Source organism: Ambystoma mexicanum, chromosome 6p, assembly GCF_040938575.1.
Source record: "Ambystoma mexicanum isolate Mex_15411 chromosome 6p, UKY_AmexF1_1, whole genome shotgun sequence".
Taxonomy (NCBI): Eukaryota; Metazoa; Chordata; class Amphibia; order Caudata; family Ambystomatidae; genus Ambystoma; species Ambystoma mexicanum.
In genome coordinates, this window is record NC_090935.1 from 203,370,833 (window position 1) to 203,388,999 (window position 18,167).

Here is an 18,167-nt window from a genome sequence, read left to right on the forward strand (position 1 = left end):
TGATTGTTGACCCACCCTCAAATACTCCTCCTCCCTATTTCTCTGCCTTTCCTCTTTTCTACCCTGATGAGGTCGCTAGACAAGTCCGATCTATGAAAGCCTCCTCTAGACAGGTCCATCCCTGCTCCTCCAAAACTATTAAGGACCACATCAATACCCTTGCTCTGGCCCTTGCCAAATTCTGCAACCTCTCCTTTGCCTCTGGCTCTTTCCCCTCCCCTCTGAAGCACTCCCTTGTGCATCCTCTCCTCGAGAAACACACAGCTGATCCCTCTTTTCTGGTTAACTATTTCCCAATCTCCATTACTCCCTTTTTGAGTAAGCTCCTGGAAAATCTTGCCATCTCTCAGCTCTTCACCCTGACTCAGTTGGCTCTCTCCATGACCACCAATCTGGCTTCCGGGCTGCCAGAAGTATGGAAACTGCTCTCCTGAACATCCTTGAAGACCTGCTCTCCAACCTTGACTCTAACATTCCCTCTGTCCTCATCCTATTTAATCTCTCCTCTGTTTTCGATACGGTCAACCATACCACCCTGATAAATCATTTCCGTGACAACCTGGGTATCACCGATAAGGCTTTGGCCTGGCTGACCTCTTTTCACTCTGATCGACCCTCCAGGTCCAAGTTGGGTCCTTCCTATCCTCTATCTCCCTCTCTACCTGTGGTGTTCCCCAGGGGTCTAACCTCTCACTCTGGCTTTTCAATCAATACCTGGCAACTACTGCATTTCCATTTTCTGCTCAAATTTCCAGTGCTATGCTAATGACACCCAACTCATTTTCAGGCTTCCCTCAGCCACCTCCTCTCCTTCCCTCATCTCTGACTTGCTAATCACCATTCAAAATTGGTGTGCCACAAATGATCTTGGTTTAAACGCAAACAAGACTGAGATCCTCCTCATTGCTACACCCCCTCCATCCTTTCCCCTCACTCTCTGTCCGGCCTCCCTTGGCCCTCATCCTGCCCCCACCAGTGAAACTAAGAACCTTGGGGTCATCTTTGACTCCACACTTTCCTTCTCTGCACACATCTCTGATGTCTTCAAAAATTCAACTTCTTACTACACCTCCTTAAAGGCACTCTTCCTTTCCTATCCTCCCCTCAGAAGCTCCTTTTCTCCCAAGCTTTGATTCTCTCTAAGTTGGACTACTGTAGCAGCCTCTTTCTAAATCTACCTGCATCCACTCTCCGCCCTTTACAAATAATCCAGAACAGGACTGCGAGAGTTGTCCTTGGCCTCAAGCACTGGGGTTGTATCTCTCCAGCTCTGAAATCTCTTTATTGGCTCCCTGTGGCTGCAAAGATTAAATTTAAAACCATTTGCATTGTCCACAAGGCTTTCTGGGGCCTGGGTCCACATTACCCTCAACTATCCCTCCGTAAATACCTCCCCTCTAGAGCCCTTCATTCCTCTATCTCCAACTCCTTCAGGTCAGTCATTTTTCTAAGAAACGAGCTGGTGGTAGATCTCTGTCTTCTGTGGGGGCTTCCTCTGGAACTGCCTACCTGCCACCTTGAAACTTGTGGAGAACCATCTCCGGTTCCAGAAGCTCCTCAAGACCCTCCTTTTCGCCTCTGCCTTTGTCCCTCTTCTCCCCTGCTGATCTGCTTTCTCTCTCAGCAATGCTGCACCTGGCCACCCTCTGCCCTTTGGGCCCAGGTACCTGCTCTCCCTGTCACCCTACTGCACTGCCCCTGGCCACCCCTTGCACTGGGGCCTGTGTTTGTACTCATACAGCCCCCCACTCTTTGTCTGCACTAATTAGATACTCCCTATCTGACTACCCTTGCACTTGGCCTCACAGGCCTCACTAACACTGTTTTGATCACTGTATTTATGTATGTATTTACTTATTATTTATCTTGTCCTCTCTTATGTTCTGCACTTTCCAATTTCTCCCCTCTCCCATGCACTTTCCCCCTTTTTCCCTTCCCCATGCACTTGCGTGTTCTCAATGTCACTGGGCCTAGTAAGATCGTTGTTTTTGTTCTCTCCACTGTTCCCCTCCCTTTGCCTGGTCGCGCTCTGAAACACCTGTGTATGAGCATGATACAAATATAATATCATATCATATCATATCATTTATCATATCATATCAAAAGCATAGTATACTTGGGCCACATTTCATCAGTAGCCTAATCCGCAGCACCAGTTCTGCCCATGGCATAGAGCAGGTTTGAAGGTTGCAAGCTACCCACTAAATGGTGTCAGCCAAGTCTCTGAAGCATAGGAGCAGCATTTAAGATATACCCCGGTACCAAAATTACAATGATCACAAGTATCCGATCGTGGTGGCACACGTAATCTCTAAAATAAAACTATGTCTCGGGAGGATAGGTCCGGGGCAATGTGCTCGCCTTGGAAGAAAGACATCACAGAGCACCACAGGTTCGAGCTCCGGGTGCGTGCTTAGAAACCTCTGGGTATTAAGTGAGTTATAAATAACCTATCCTATCACATCATGTCTGAGTTAAGGCATGGTGCATCGCAATACTTATGATCATGACCTCCACAAACCAAGTGATATTGCACATGTTTCAGCTCCTGTGAGTCAGCACTGCATGAAAGGTAATGTGCATTCTGGTTAGCTGAATGGAGAATGTTGGTTCCTAGTGATAGTTTCGACAGTCAAAGTTTCGACATACACAAGTTCCGACAAAAAAAGCATCAGAAAAAAAAGTTGCTAATGCATTTTTTTGTAATGGGGAGTGTTCCCCCAAGCCCCGTTGTCTTTTTAAAACAAACTTTTTTCTCCACGAAACAAAAGAAAATATCATAACATGAAAAAAAATGCATTCAAAACTTTGTATTAGGAACTTTTGTATGTCGAAACTTTTCTTTTGAAAGTATGACTGGACACCGAGAATGACACATGGCAGGACAGGCACATGGAGGACTAAGGTCCTCTTTGATCTCTTTGTGAGGGCAGGTTGCACCTTCCGCCAGAGACAGCCACACCGTAGGCAGCTGTCCTGGGCCGGAGTATCAAAGGAGCACACCCATTCAAAAGGAGTAGCCTCACACCAGAGTGCTGAATCTCTAAAGCCATGTGTTGTTAGTTAGAAGGAAGGTGGTGGGATTGGAGTGGGCAGGAGTGTACTCACTGGATCTCCTTTGGGAACACTGTGCTTTCCAAAGTCCTCAGCCTGAGGTGAAGAAGGAGCCATCCAAGGCAGAAGAGAGAGCTGTCCCCTACCCAATGCCAGGACACATTGGGGGGGGGGGCACTTTTGCAGTGGTCCAGGCCACCTTGCATCAGAGTCTTCTAAAGCTGAGAAAGCAGACCCTGAACGGAACCCTAATGTCCCTGAGTCCATCTCAGTGGGTCTCACAGCAGCCAGAGGACAAGACCAGCTGAAGCTCCCTGTTCTGCCACACCAAACTGGTGACACATGTTCAACACACCTTGGAAGGGATGGAAGACACCAGTTCTGCTTGTTGCGCTTCTCAACCAATCTGAATTATTGGTTGGATCTCGAACAAGCTCAATGCTGCATCGTGTCCCGTTGGAGCCCATCAACTGCTAGGCCTGAATCGAATATTTGACGGTGGGACCCGACCCGTACCACTGGAGAATCACACCATGACTTTGACCTGGAGATATAACAATGGTTCGACCTGCCTTTCCGTTAAATGGCCACTTCCCACACCCACACATCAGAACACCCAAGATCTCCAACTCAACTACCGGAGTCTGCAGACTTGAACTGCTAGAGCATCATGCATCGACTTCTCCAGTGGCTAAAGCCCAACTCAACCTGACCCAACTTCAATGAGATCCCGGTGAATGCCCAACCTGCATTTCTGAAAGCCGCCCTTCTAATGCACCAAACAACCACATTTGTCCCTGCTCAACGCCCGATTGCTGCTTGAGACCACATGTTCCGCCATACATAAACAGAGTTTGATCAGCTCACGTCAACTTTAAACACCAGGTTCGACACTGTCAAACCACCAAAGAACGAAAACTAGGTACAGTTGACCACAAACTGCTCCCTTGGCTCACTTGGACACTAGAGATTGTTAGGTTACCTCAGCACCGTCTTTCACCTAAGACATAGCCTTCTGTGGTTGATATTTGCTTATCACCTCTGCACTCATGCTCTGAGGGCTACTTTCTTGAGTCTGTTGCTTCCTCTTTGTTCATCCATGGGTGTAGGTTTTTTTACAGTGTTTCTAGTTTGCTCTATTGCAGATGGTGAAATTAATTAAAATATAATTATGTGTATATACCCTTGATTCAACATTTGCTTTATTTTGGACTGCATTACTGTATGGTTTACTTTACACATTACTACAAAAGGCAACAGCGGTATATCTCTTAACTGTTCCAGTTTAACCTTTATGCTTGCCTGTATTTTGGTCACTAGAAGTATGAGGGCTGAGTGGGCCCTTTTCCCCTACTCATCCTTGTACTCCTGTGGAGCAGGATACAGTTTGTCACACTGATATTCATAACATGCAATTATGCACATGGTAGTGCAATGGGTGCAATTTAGCATCTCAAGTCCTGCCACCTAAATCTCCCTTATGCACACCCTTTTCGGATTTTTCCATGGAACATCAGTATTTTGACCACCAGTATCTCGGTTTAACATGAAAACGTCGCCATGCTAATGGTTAAGCTATTCTATATGCCGTTTTTAAATGTATGCCATTGTTGTATTATAGACCTCATGATCACAAAGAGTTATTTTCAAAGAGCATCTCTTGGCATAAAGAAAATCAAGAGTGGGAAAGTCACTACATTGGTGGTAAAAGCTGTATTGCAAAATACAATCGTGTATGAGTGCAACTACATTGTTCCTTTTTTAATATGGCCCAAGGTTTTCAGGAATATTTACAAAACCAGTTTATAGTAGAGTGTGGCACTAAGCAGCGTAGTGGCTACTGTAGAAACAAAGTTAAGAACGACCCTGCATATCGGTGCTGCCATTATAGTATCCGAATTGAAAATGTCAGGGGGGAGATAAGAAGGTTAAAGAAAAATGACTGCAGCAACATTGTGCGCGCAATTAGAGGAGCCATTTTGCCCAATATGTAGTTTGGGAATGTGTTCAATTCACTGTCTCATTCTCAAACATAATGTCCATATTTTTATGTGGCTGGGAGTTAATGAGAATATATTGTTGCTTCTGTGGAGCTGTAAAGCTGTTTTAAGTCATTACTTTCACATTTCAGTGTCTTTATTGTTTACTAAAATATAATTACTGAGCTATTAATTCCCTACTTCCACTGTTTACATGATGTATTTTCAGATGCAAGGTGAGCATTTATTTTACTGTAGTTTGTATTCAAATTAGGATGTAACGTAATTTATTGTGTGTAATAAAAAAAGAATAATGAACACGTGATCTACCTAGACTGCACAGTATGTAGTGTTAGCTTAAGTATTTCACTGATGAGTGTGCGTCATTAAAAAAAAAAAAAAAAAAATCTCTTTTGTCTGGGAACTGTCCTGTGGAGCACACTGTGAAGAATGGTGATGAAACCAGGTTTCTATTCAATAATTGCGCTATAATAATAATAATAATAATAATAATAATAATAATAATAACTATTGCGCAATCATATTAAAGATGATAATACTTGTTATTATAATAATAGCACACATATCAACGGTTCTGTGTAGCACAAAATACAACCTGAAATATGTAGCTGTCAAACAGTAGTTGACGTTCTCCCGGTTTATGAGAACACCAGGGCCTGCTAGGTCTCAAGAGGGATGATCGTTTATGCAGGTTTTGTGACCAGGTTGTTGAATTTCCGAGGCATCTTCTCACACAAAGCATCCTCTTTTCCAACCTATACCAAAAGCGCTATTGTGAATTTTCTGACCATACCTCTGACAAGTTCTGGATCACACTTTACGGGGCAAAATCTCTGGTAGTGAAAGCTGCTGCGTATCACATCTGGTTACAGGTGGAAACAAGACTGGAGATGCTAAACATGTCATTGAAGTGGTATACATATTGCAAGAGACCAGTTCCAAGGCAAACAGTCGTAATGAAACATACATATATAATTGTTGCACAAACTTTGTGGATGCTTGAGTAGTTGAGGCCGCATTGACTTATTGATATAAATGACATTTTTAGTTTATTGATGTATTTAAGTTGTACCTTGTACATGCTATATTGTATGATTATGTACTCAAATTGTATCGTGTATTATTGTATGATGAATGTATGCGTTTCCTTTTTTGTACAGTGTAAAGGTCAAATGCTGACCGAAGACACTAATAAAAAAAATAATAAAAGAATAATAGGTGGTGTTTTTACTCAGTGAAATTGATCAGCATTGTGCATAATAACCCTCAATACTGAAAGCATATTAAAGTATTGCTGACCTGTCTGGTTAATAGTATCACTTTGAGTCTTTATGACTCACTTGGCCTCATTACATGTGCTCCGGTCTGGAATTAACTTAGCCGGTATAACCATACCGGCACCGTTTCCGCGTCCGCCTAATCATGACCTGCAAACCCGGAAATATCACCACCTCCAACCACCATTGCGGAGTTAAAGCTCCCGCAAACTCCGCCTGCACGGAAACTCCTCCGTTGCCGGCAATACGAAACACCGCGAGCATCACAACTAGCGCGGACATGGAAACACCGACAACAAAATGGCAGTAAAACCGTGATCATGGTGGCGGTACCGCCGCCACAGCGAACATGACGTTAAACTGTGCCTGGTGTCCTGAATCAGGCCACAAGTGCACCAAATCAGCCCAGCTGGACCCAGCAGGCCACTGGGTGCGTACAAAAGGGACACACCCAGCCCAACTCAAAACAGAACCATGCAGGCAGCAGCTCTAGTAGCATTGGGACTTGGCCTACTCAACCAACAGGCAGCACTGCACATGATGGCAGTAATGTTGCAGAGGAGGAGGAGGAGGCGGAGGCGTAGGAGGCGCAGGCGGCAACCAGCTAACCCTGTACCCATGGCAAACCCCATTTTCCAGCCGGCAGCACCACGCAGGCAGCCTGCAACACAACGCATCAGGGCCTCACCCTGGAACCTCACCCCAGGACAGATCCACACATTATACCGGCTGGACCGTCCAACAATCACTGGCCTGATAGAGGACGACATCAGCAGCCACATAGACACCCCCACCGCCACCCCCCCTCCTGAAGGCCGTGTCTGTACTGAACTTTCTTGGTGCCGGTACCTATCTACACACAGTCGGTGAGCTGCACAGCCTATCACAACCCTGTTTCTCAATAATCCTGGTTCAGGTACTGGATGCCCTGTTGCGCCATGTGTCTGAACAGATTGCCCTATCCCATACCTCCCCCAGGTGATTGCCACCAAGCTGGCCTTCCATGCCATAGCAGGCATGCCAAATTGCATAGGTGCACTCGACTGCACCCACATTGAGCTGACAGTACCACGTGCAATTGAAATGGTGTTCCGCAATAGGAAACAGTACCACTCACTGAATGTACAGATGGTATGTGATGCAACGCTAGTGATTACACATTGCTGCGCACGTTTCCCGGACTCAACCCATGACTCAATGGTACTACGGAATTCAACATTGCCACGGTACATGGAACACTATGCTGGACAAAGCACATGGCTATTGGGTGAGTACAGCTGCCAATGGTCTGGACCTGTGTAAGTGGGGTGTGTGTGTGGGACCAGGGCAATGAGCTACGTGAGTGGGCTGCTGCGACTGCACATGCATCACCCCACGCCCATCCACTGAATAGACAGCAGAACCCAAACTTCACAAAGCAACACATGACAGGTAGCCACAGTGTGGCCGTACACACCCTGCCACCTGACACACACAGCCTGAACGCTGGCACACACACCTGGAGCCACAGCAAACCCCCCCCCCCCCATAATATGCAACACAGCACTCACAATGCAGATGATGGCTGTACATGAGACGTCCTGCATCTACTATATCATCACTGTGGAGTGACCCTGCCATGTGTGCACATCACTGCACAATTCCATACTCACAAGCCACATGCACACCAATGCATTGGTCAATGTCCAGCTGCCAACCCCCACTATGATGGCCATAGAAGATTAACACCCATCAGTGAAAACACTGCATGACATATACGCATGAATGAACAATGACACATGATTGCACTGCATCTGATGAAGACACGATATACTACCAACAATGACATGTCTCCCGCATCTACATCCCATGTAGGAGATTCTGGATATGCACTCACGCCATGGCTGATGACTCCTGTACGGAGGCCAAGGAACAGGCATGAGGATGCGTACAACAGGGCACATGTCCGCACACGTGGCATGATTGAGAGGACATTTGGACTACTGAAGGCCTGGTTCCGCTGTTTAAGCAGATCTGGCGGATCACTGCTGTACAGCCCAGTAAAGACGGGTAAAATTACGCTCGTTTGTGCCATGCTGCACAATCTGTGCCAGCGCAGGAACATTCCAATGCCCCCAGATGGCGATGATGAAGATGGGGATGGTGACGGAGACGGAGATGGGGATGGGGATGGGATGGCACAACCACCTCCTGGGGGTCCACTAGATGGACAACGAGCATGGATGCACTGATTCGCATTTACTTTTGAGAGACAGCACATCCACAGCATTTCAGGGATATGGTGATGCCACTAAATGAATAAAGGGTATTTCCGTGACCAAATTGTAATTGTCTCTACGGGTCGGCCATGTGTTTTCAGGCATGGATCTGTCGATCATAGAAAAATTTCCTATGGACCTTACCCGACTTTTCGTCCACTAAACAAACGATAAATCAAGCTGCTGTGCGCCGACATTATGTGATAATCCTATCACTTGCCCCATCACCCTGGCTGACCTGCTTTTGCGGCACTAAATCACATTCCCCGCCCCTGAGCCTGACATCAACAAAGCATTCATATTCTCCGCCTCTCTGTGTGACGTTACTGGGCTGCATAGCCAAACGCGGCCAGTCGACTTCTACGCGACTTCACACAGAACCCGTAAAACAACACAGATCATCTCACAACACAACGCGCCACAATTCAGAATATGAAACTGTGGTTTAAAAGCAAACAGCAAGATTGTACAATTGGTAAACTACATTTATTTGACGTCAAATGTTTAGAGAATATTCAGCGATTCGCATTTGTCTTTGCTCTCGATCTGCAAAAGTTCATCTTGAGTCACGCGCTGTTCCTTTGCGGTACACAGGGTGTTGGTTTACGATAAAAGAAGCACTATGGTCGCACTGATAATCGCAAGGCTGTTCCAACAACGAGGTACTACCCCACCGTAACGGTTGGTATGTTGCTTCGAGCCGCTAGTACCGCGTAAGGGCATATTGGTCCTTGCCGATCGTCCCATAAAATGGTCAGGGTGGTGAAGTTGTTGACATGGAGCTGCACCTGGCAGCTGAAGAACCCGTCGGCCGGGGTCTGGAAATGATGGCATTGGCAGTAGGGAAGGATGTACCTGTATTAAAAACATAAATTAGTCTCTCCAGCCGATCTTCATTAAAATTATTAATTTCATTTATTGGGCCTGAAACTATTTGCTAGCGAGGATAGTGCAACAGAGTATGTTATGTTATTCCCACTAACCCACCCACTCTCCTCCGCCTTTTTCAGAGCCGCCTGAGCGCCAGGGGACCACTTCCGCATTGATAGTGCGCGTTAAAAAATGCCACATTGAACGAACAAGTCCAACTTAACCGGCCTTTAACGCTACGCTATTGTTAATATATTCCGGGATAAAATCATCTAAAGGGTTACTTACATTAGATTTGCATTTTCCATTGTCTAGGTGTAATGCAGTCCCTAAATACCACTCCGTCTGTGCCAACGATCTTTCTTATAGTGAACAAACATGAAAATCGGTCTCGATTCTGAAATTTCATCCTTATCATCTCTTACGTTATTGCACCCCTCCTTCAAAAGAAGTCTTTTGGCACGGTGCCTGTCTTTCAATGTAAAAAAACAATAGAACCTTATACTGTGAATCGTGGGCCACTCCGGCCCGCGAGCAATAAATCGAAGCAGCTGACCTTCACTGTGAACGTGCATACATTCTTACTTTGCAACATTCTGTGTAAAGCCATCCCTGAGAACTTGAATTCTACACTCCATCTTTGTATATTGCCCGCATGCTTTGCAGCCCTAGAGAACCATAAATATGGAGATAATTGTCTATTTATGTAAAAGTGAGATTTATCGTTTGTTTAGTGGACGAAAGGTCGGGTCAGGTCCATAGCAAATTTTACTACGATCGACCGATTAATGTTTAAATACACATGGCCGACCTGTAGGGACAATAAAAATTTAGGAACGGAAATACCATTCAATGGTAGGGTATGCCCAATTATGAGCAGATAGAATGACTGGAAAAGTTCATTTACATGTCAGACCTACAGGTATTGTAAGCGGCTATGCCTGTTCTTGAGGGATGTGAGTTATTACATATTAAAATTCTCACTGATGCCAACACTACATTTAACCTTCTTTTGCAATATAGACCCCCCACACATATGTCAGAATTTATGGACCGATTGACTAACATATTGCTTACATTGCTCAAACCCTCTTCTAAGCTCATTCTAATGGGAGACTTTAATATGTGGCTAGGAGAAGCCTCAGATCAGGCGGCCATTGGTACTGAGTCATCCCTGAAAGTACTTGACTTTTATGCAGCGGGTACACAAAGTTACCCATATCAAAGGTAATATGCTAAATTGGAAAGACATACTTGTTGGGTGTCCTGAGCCACGTTTGGACTATTATGCTGCAACATTTGGTGCTGTGGGCTTAGGAAATCCAAGAGGGTGGAAAATCCCACATTTGCGCCAGAATCCTAGAGAACAGTGCAGTTTTGCGCACAGCAAAGTGGTCCCCTGACCTGCCACCCACCAGTGTGAGCATGATGGGCCAGGAGTGCCATGAGTGAAATGTGTTTTTTTCCTGAAAAACAGCAGTGCCGGTTGGCTAAAAAAGCATTTTAAAATCACCTTTGTTTCCCTGAATGCAAGCTCAAAATGCCTATTTCAAACATTGCAGGATATTCAAAAATCTTACTGAACACCAGCAGACATCTGGCAGAATGAAGTTTTGTGTGCATACAAAATCTGGAAAGATGAAGAGCCCAAAACAATGTTTATAACAAAACTGGCTGAGCTGTGGATGTCAGCAGCTTAACTGAAATTGGATTTAAAACCACTAAAATCGAAATGTTTAAATTAAATGAGTGACCTACTTTTGAGTGTCACATAGTTTGCAACTGTTAAATGTCATAGTTTTGAACTTAGAATCAGCATTCTAGCTGCATGTGTAAAAATTGTCAGTTTGATTTGAATGTAGAAAACGGGAACAAAAGTGACATTTAGCTGAAGCCTGGCTTAATGAAACTGGATTCTGCCTGACAACTACCCCCGACAGGAGAGGGAATTCAGCAGCTGTGTTCCCAGGCCTGGCTGCATCCTGCTGCCCCTGCCAAAAGGAGATGACACCTCTCTGATTGAATTAGGGGAGTGGTATCTGCAGACTGCAGGAAATTGAACAAAGCCCTGTCCTGGACTCAGGAAAATGTTATATTGGGGGGGTCGTAAAATGGCTTCCTCTTAGGAGAAACTGGGAGGGGCAATGCATCTGTGAGCAAGCTGAGCTTGGGGGAAGTGGATAAACCAGAAATTCCACCATGTGCTTTGGAAAACCACACCCCTTTGGGGCCAGAGCATAATTTTAAAAAGATGGATAATTCATAGTGCTGATTTGTAAAAATTATATAAATAACATCATCATTCTTGTGATTTTTCTGTGCACCTTTTAAGAGGTGTTAGGACCCTGTGGTATGTTCTTGGGGATAGTAGCGGAAAAAAAGGTTGTTACTCCAAATGTATGCATGTTAAAAATCTGACACTTTATCATCTGAAACCCATATCCCTGGTGCACATTTGTGTAAAATCTGGAAAGGTTTAGAGGTCATGATCTGGATGAAAAGGGCAGAATTCTGTCATAAGTGGACACAACATCTTACAAAGACAGGGATCGGATTGTTTGGTGCTACAGAAAATATGTTAACTGGACGTATAAGATTAAAAAAATGGTACATAGATAAATATGTATTTGGATCAGAAATACATTTGTGTGCAATTTGACAAGGGGAGGATCCTCTGACCATAAACCTACCTCATCACTCTGACTCACAACCCAGTTCCCCCAATCAAGGAAGAGAGGAGGAACTGGCCAATGATAAGTTGAGAGGGTTGGGCATGCAGAATTAGCCGACCCACCCACTTTCTAAACACATAAAAAGAGCCACTGGAAGCCAGATAGGACCTTTCTTTTTCTGTTTCTGCAGAGCATTTTGACTTCAGACTTCACATCCAGAGATCCAGACTTCAAATCCATCAATCTCCAGAGACCAGAAATTAACTCCAGAATTTGTAGCAGAGAGGCCTGAATCCACAAGCTGAATCCTTTTTCAAATCAAATCATTTGCAAACTATTCAACAGCCGAGCTGTTTGAATTTTTGCCAAGAACTTTTGTCAGAACCAGAGACCAGACCGCCGTGCAGTGCCGAGAACTTTTGTCAGAACCAGAGATCCAGACCGCTGTGCAGTGCCGCTAGCAGAGCTGACCCAGATGGTAGAATTATCCAGTGAGCAGAACCAGGCCGAGACCGTCCGTGGTGAGGGAACCGCAGTCCAATCCTGAACTGATCCGTGGCGAAGTCGCATTCCTGTCCAAAATATAGTGTGAGTACCGCCAGAACTGTGCAAAACCCAATCTCTTAGTTTAAAATAATCTAATCCAAACTATTTTAACCTATTTAGAACTGCCTCCTAGAATTGTGTCATTCTGTCATCTTTAAACCTGAACATTGTCATTCTGAGCTTTAAAATTTTAAATCTGAAAAACTACCTTTACTAAATCGGCCGCATTTCCGGAACCGTTTGTGATAGAAGCGAGATTTAACTTTTATTTTAAAGCTGAGATTCTTGCTACTCCTCATACTTCCTCCGTAATTGCACTCGACGCACGCCACTAAATTTGTCGCAATTTGACATTTTGTTTAATTTCAGCCAAGTGTAAAAATATTTGACCTTGCTTTCCTTTGCTGAAATTCGTTTGCAACCTGACAATCATTCCTAGAGCATTGCTAAAGTGATCTCAACTAATACAAAGCATCTCTCACTCACCCTGAACCTCTAGAGGGAATTAAAATCATTTTAGCATATTTTCACTTCTTGCATACCACCTGTGTTTAAAGCTCCTACGTGTTTTCCTCTAAGCTTGCTAGGGGGGAACTGAATTATATTTGATTGCATTCCTGAGAACAGTGTGCTTCCCTTCCATCTCTTTACATTACATTGTCCTTGAAGCCATAAAAGCATTCTCAGCTACTTTATCCTCTCTATATCACTTCTAAGCCATCAAAAAGAGTGTACCACTGTAACATTATCCATTGTTGACCACTATCATCCTCACAAGTGTGCTATCAAATATTAATTTACTATCAAAGTGTGATAGATATATATTGTTTAATTTTCAAATAAACCTTTTCAATTTGCAAAAAAAACCTACTTTGTGGCTCAGTGGAGTCAGGGGGATTCTAAGAGAGGGGTGTTATATAAGGGTTGTCATTCAGAGTAAACGAACTGGACATAAAAATACATCAATAAGGGCTTCCATCAGCATCCCAGACTAGGCATTGACTTAGCTGTAGTGTTGAATTGAAGTCGCTTATAAAGTGGTGGCTCGGAGCCGGGATATTCTGGGTTAGATTTACCACTTGTGCAGCTTAATACCGTGTGCCAAATCACCGGATACACATATCCGGTTAGATCACCACGCTGTTTGACACTGTGAAAGCACCCCTCAAAGGAACGCTCTAAGGAAAAGGTCTGTTTTGCAAAATAAAATACAAACTTCTGTAAGTCAGGAAGGAACTCAAATTCCAGAATGACGACACTGGTAGACATCAAAATAGCCAGAGAGCACTTCTTACATAAGCTATCTGTGAGAGGTGAATGGACTGAGCAGGGCCAGGATGCGTGGTTGCAGGCAATCACACAACAGGTCACTGGAACTGGGTTAGATATCTGGAGAGATCAGGGTCCCTTACATGTGGCCCTGAGTGAACTATACATGGCTCCTAAAGCTAAAGATGAACACGACAAGATGGTTAGGATAGCAGCATATTTGTATCTATATATGGGACCCATGCAGGACAAATGTGCTGAAGGACAAGATCTGGCAAATAGGCAAGAGATCGCGTTAGAGAAGGCCCAATCTGACCTGGTCTCTTCTGAGCAGAGGATGCACAGAAGCCAGGAGTCAGAAAATGAGAACAGACAGTATCTCATTAAAATCAAAGAGGACATGTGTATCCTGCAACAGGAAAAGTCTGAACAGGATACCAGATTTCTGGCCTTGCAGAAGGAGTACCAAGAAGGTTTGGACTCCCTACTGCAGAGACAGAAAAAGCTGGAGCAACAATTAGATTTCAATAGGGCATGTGCTGAGCAGGTAGTCACCCTGCAAAGCCACCTAGATAGGGAAAAGGCAGAGAGCAATAAACTGATCCTGAAAGACCTGGATAACCAGGCAGAGTTTGATCAGGAGCGCCAGAAAGCTGGTGCCTTTCAAAGGCAAAGGGACGACCTTGCGGCACAGATGCAGACTCTTAGTCAGGAAAGGGACTCCTTAGTCCAGGAAGTCTGCCATTTAAAAAGAAAAACTGAAGAAAATCACTTGGTCCTCCAGAGGCTTGGTGACCTCCAAAAAGAGCATCAGAACTTGTTAGAGCACACCAGGAGGGTGGAAGAGGCTCTGGCAAGAAAGGAGCAGGCCAGTAGGGATGGGACTCAGGAGGTAACCCTCCTGCAGCAAAGACTGGCCCAGTATTCCAGGACCAATCAGGAGGCACAGAGAGAGAATGAGGCTCTCTGTCAGCACCATGATAGGCTCCAGCAACAGGTAGCCATGCAGGAGAGACTGATAGAGTCTAGTAAGGCCTTAACTGAGGAACTGAAAGCGCAGGCTCTTGCATTGCAACAGGGAGCAGGGGCTGATAGAGATGAGGTTCGCTGGGAAATGTACATGCCTGAGCATAACCTCAGGAGCCCTAGTACCAGAGGCCTTCATCTCTCCCAGTCCCAGGACTCTGCCACCCCCATGTCCCCTGGCGCACATGAGCACAGGGCCACAGGGATGGCAGATTATTATCCAGCCAAAAGGATGGGGCTCATAGGCCAGTACCACCCAGGAATGGATGGGCTGGCTCCGGGTATGGGCACCTAAATACAGTGCAATTTAGTGGGGAACCCCAGGAGAGTAGGCCCACTAAGGGCATCCTGAAAACCTCTGCCCAGTTAGGTCAGTGGGGGGGTACCCATCAAATCCTGGTAGCAAGGAGGGACCTGAAGACTCCTCTGAGCGTCACAAGACACAGGGGACCAGGTCCCCACATTCTGCCAGCTATTCCCAGGCTCGCAGAATCAGGGAAAACCTGGAAGATCAGACGGGCACCTCTGGGAGCAGTGCTTCTGAATCAGAGGATGAATGGACCATGGTTACCCGAACCAAAAAGTCCAATAAGGTGAAAAGGGCCTTGCTTAAGGACCCCTTAAAACAGATTAAGGCAATCAGGAGTGTCATCACGCCTTATCATAAGAACGCCAAGTATTCTGTTTGGGAACACTTGAAGCTCTATGAGCAAATGATGGAGACTTTCCATTTGAAGGACAGCAGTAGCTGCATCCAGTACGTCAAATGAACATTCTCCCCTGAATACTCCAGTTTCTTTGCGGGGCTGGATGACCAAAACCATTCAAGATGGTCCACATATAGGGCGGCCATCTTAAAACATTTTTCTGTACATAGAAATCCCCAAGAGACTCGCAAGGCAGCCTACAATTTGCAATGTGGGGAGGATCAGGCCACACAAGAATTCGTGCAAGAATTGAAGCGTGCCTTTGTGCAGACCACCAGAAGGGTGCGCACAGACAGCAGAGAATTCATCAACACATTTTTCCAGGCTCTTCCCAAGTACATAATGACCCAGCTCATGAGAGATTTTCACGAGAAAAGATCTTTAGACTGGGTCATTGAGCAAGTCGCCCAGATCTATGAGGTGCAGAAGCCCATAGAAAATAAAAGTAATGCGCAGAAAAACCCCAAAACTAACAGCACCCCTGCTGCTGCCAGGGTGGCAGAGGTAAAGGTTGCCCCCGTTTTAGATTTGGAGATGGCGGGGCCTAAAACATGCATGCGCAGAACAACTCTAACACCAGCAAGCCATCGGGCCAGTCACAGACAGGGAGTCAAGGAGGTAGTCCCACAAATGGGGTCCCTCACTCCCCTGATTATGTAAGTCCCTGCTACAAGGGAAACCAACGCATCCTGGGTTATGTGTGGACTCCATCCAGCCCAAGGGGGGGGATCCAGTCAAGCACCTAACCCAGAGAACTTCCCTCCAAACTTCCCACAGGAGGGCAGAAATTCACCAAACCCTGGGCCTAACTTTTTCCCCAGGTATCCACAAGTTTTCCAACCCCAAAACCATCCATCCTTCTTTCCCCAATTTTCTGAGCCCAGACAACCTAATCCGGGAGAGGGGAGGCCAAGGGTGGAGGGGTACCCAAATCTTCCCAACCCAAGGTATTACCAGAGAAGGGATAGCTACCCTTCCCGGGATCAGCCCAGGGGAGAAAATAGAGCCCCGTATCAGCCTGAGCGGGTTTCACAATTAGTGCGCCAGGTTCAGAACATGGCACAGGATTTGGGCCGCATGCTGAGGGCCCAACAGAACCCTCAGATGGGCATGCCGGCACAGAAAGCCCCAAACTCTGGACCTGGTGCTCCAGAGCAATGACGGGGGCAGCACCCCGATAACCCACCAGTTCCCAGGGAGGAGACACAAGGGGAAGGGGGGTGTAAAGCCTTGGAGGAAGCTTCCTTCCCAACTTGTAAACAGCCCCTGGAAACCCAGGAACCAAAAACAAAATCTCCTTCCCCTGAAAGTCTGCCACCCAAGGAGCAGAGAGGAGGTAGGAGAAACAAAGGACCCAAACAGACCCACTTTGTGGAGGAGATACAGGTCTTCCAATATGAGGGAGAGGGATCCTCAGAGGATGCTGGGAAAAGGATCTTCTCCTTCAGAGATGGGGGCACTGCTCCCAAGGAAAAATGGGTCCAAAGAGATTCCAATCCAGACTGGGTAGATGTGGGGATTAAGCTGTCGCCGCCCATCATTCCATCCCAGAACCAACAATACCAAAATCCCATGGGTCAAACCCATCCTGATGACTGCTTCCAAAAAGAGGGGGGTGGCCCAGAACCCGAAACCATTTCCAGTTGCCAACTTTTTCTTTCAGATTCCCCAGGCTCTCCACAGAATTCTGCCCAAATCTCTTCGCTAGCAATGTCCAAAATCAGAAAATTAGCCAACCAGTTGTCCAAAAATGTGCATTATCTGTGCCCCTTGAGGAGAAGGAGGGAAGATACTATGCCCCGGTACAAGTACAGGGGCAGGGTACAATTTTGGCACTGGTGGACACTGGATCCCAAGCTACCCTTCTGTCCAAAAGGGCCTTTGATGAACTAAATGCAGGAAGGGGGGAGAATTACCGTATTCCTCTCACCTCTCTTCCTGGACAACTGCAGAACTTTGACAGGAAGGAAATTCCTGTCGAGGGGACTGCAGATTTGGACATCAAAATTGGGCGACACAAGGTGAAAAACCCGGTCACAGTAGTGACTCCAGAGGGCACCCCTTGTTTACTAGGGAATGACCTCCTGAGAAGGTTGTCACCCCTAATAGATTGTATAAACAAGGTCCTCTGGACCCAGACTAGCCAACCAATAAAATTAAAACAGAGTGTCAACCATGTTAGTTTAAATGGCACCTGCCACATGGTTGAACACAAATCTGACCAAGTAGAATTTCACTTCCAGAACAACCAAATTCCAGACGTGACAGTAATAGCAGTAGGACAACAGACTGGTGATGGGGGGTCCTCTCTATTTCTGAAAATCAACCTTCCTTCCAGTATAAGGTGGTATTCCATACTGGAAGGAAATACTCTGAAATTCTTTACTAATCCACAATCAGACATTCCCACTCTGATAGTCCAGAAAGATGTGAAATCAGCTCAGAACCTGGCTGATATTCAGCAAATTGGAGAACAGTTGTTCATCCC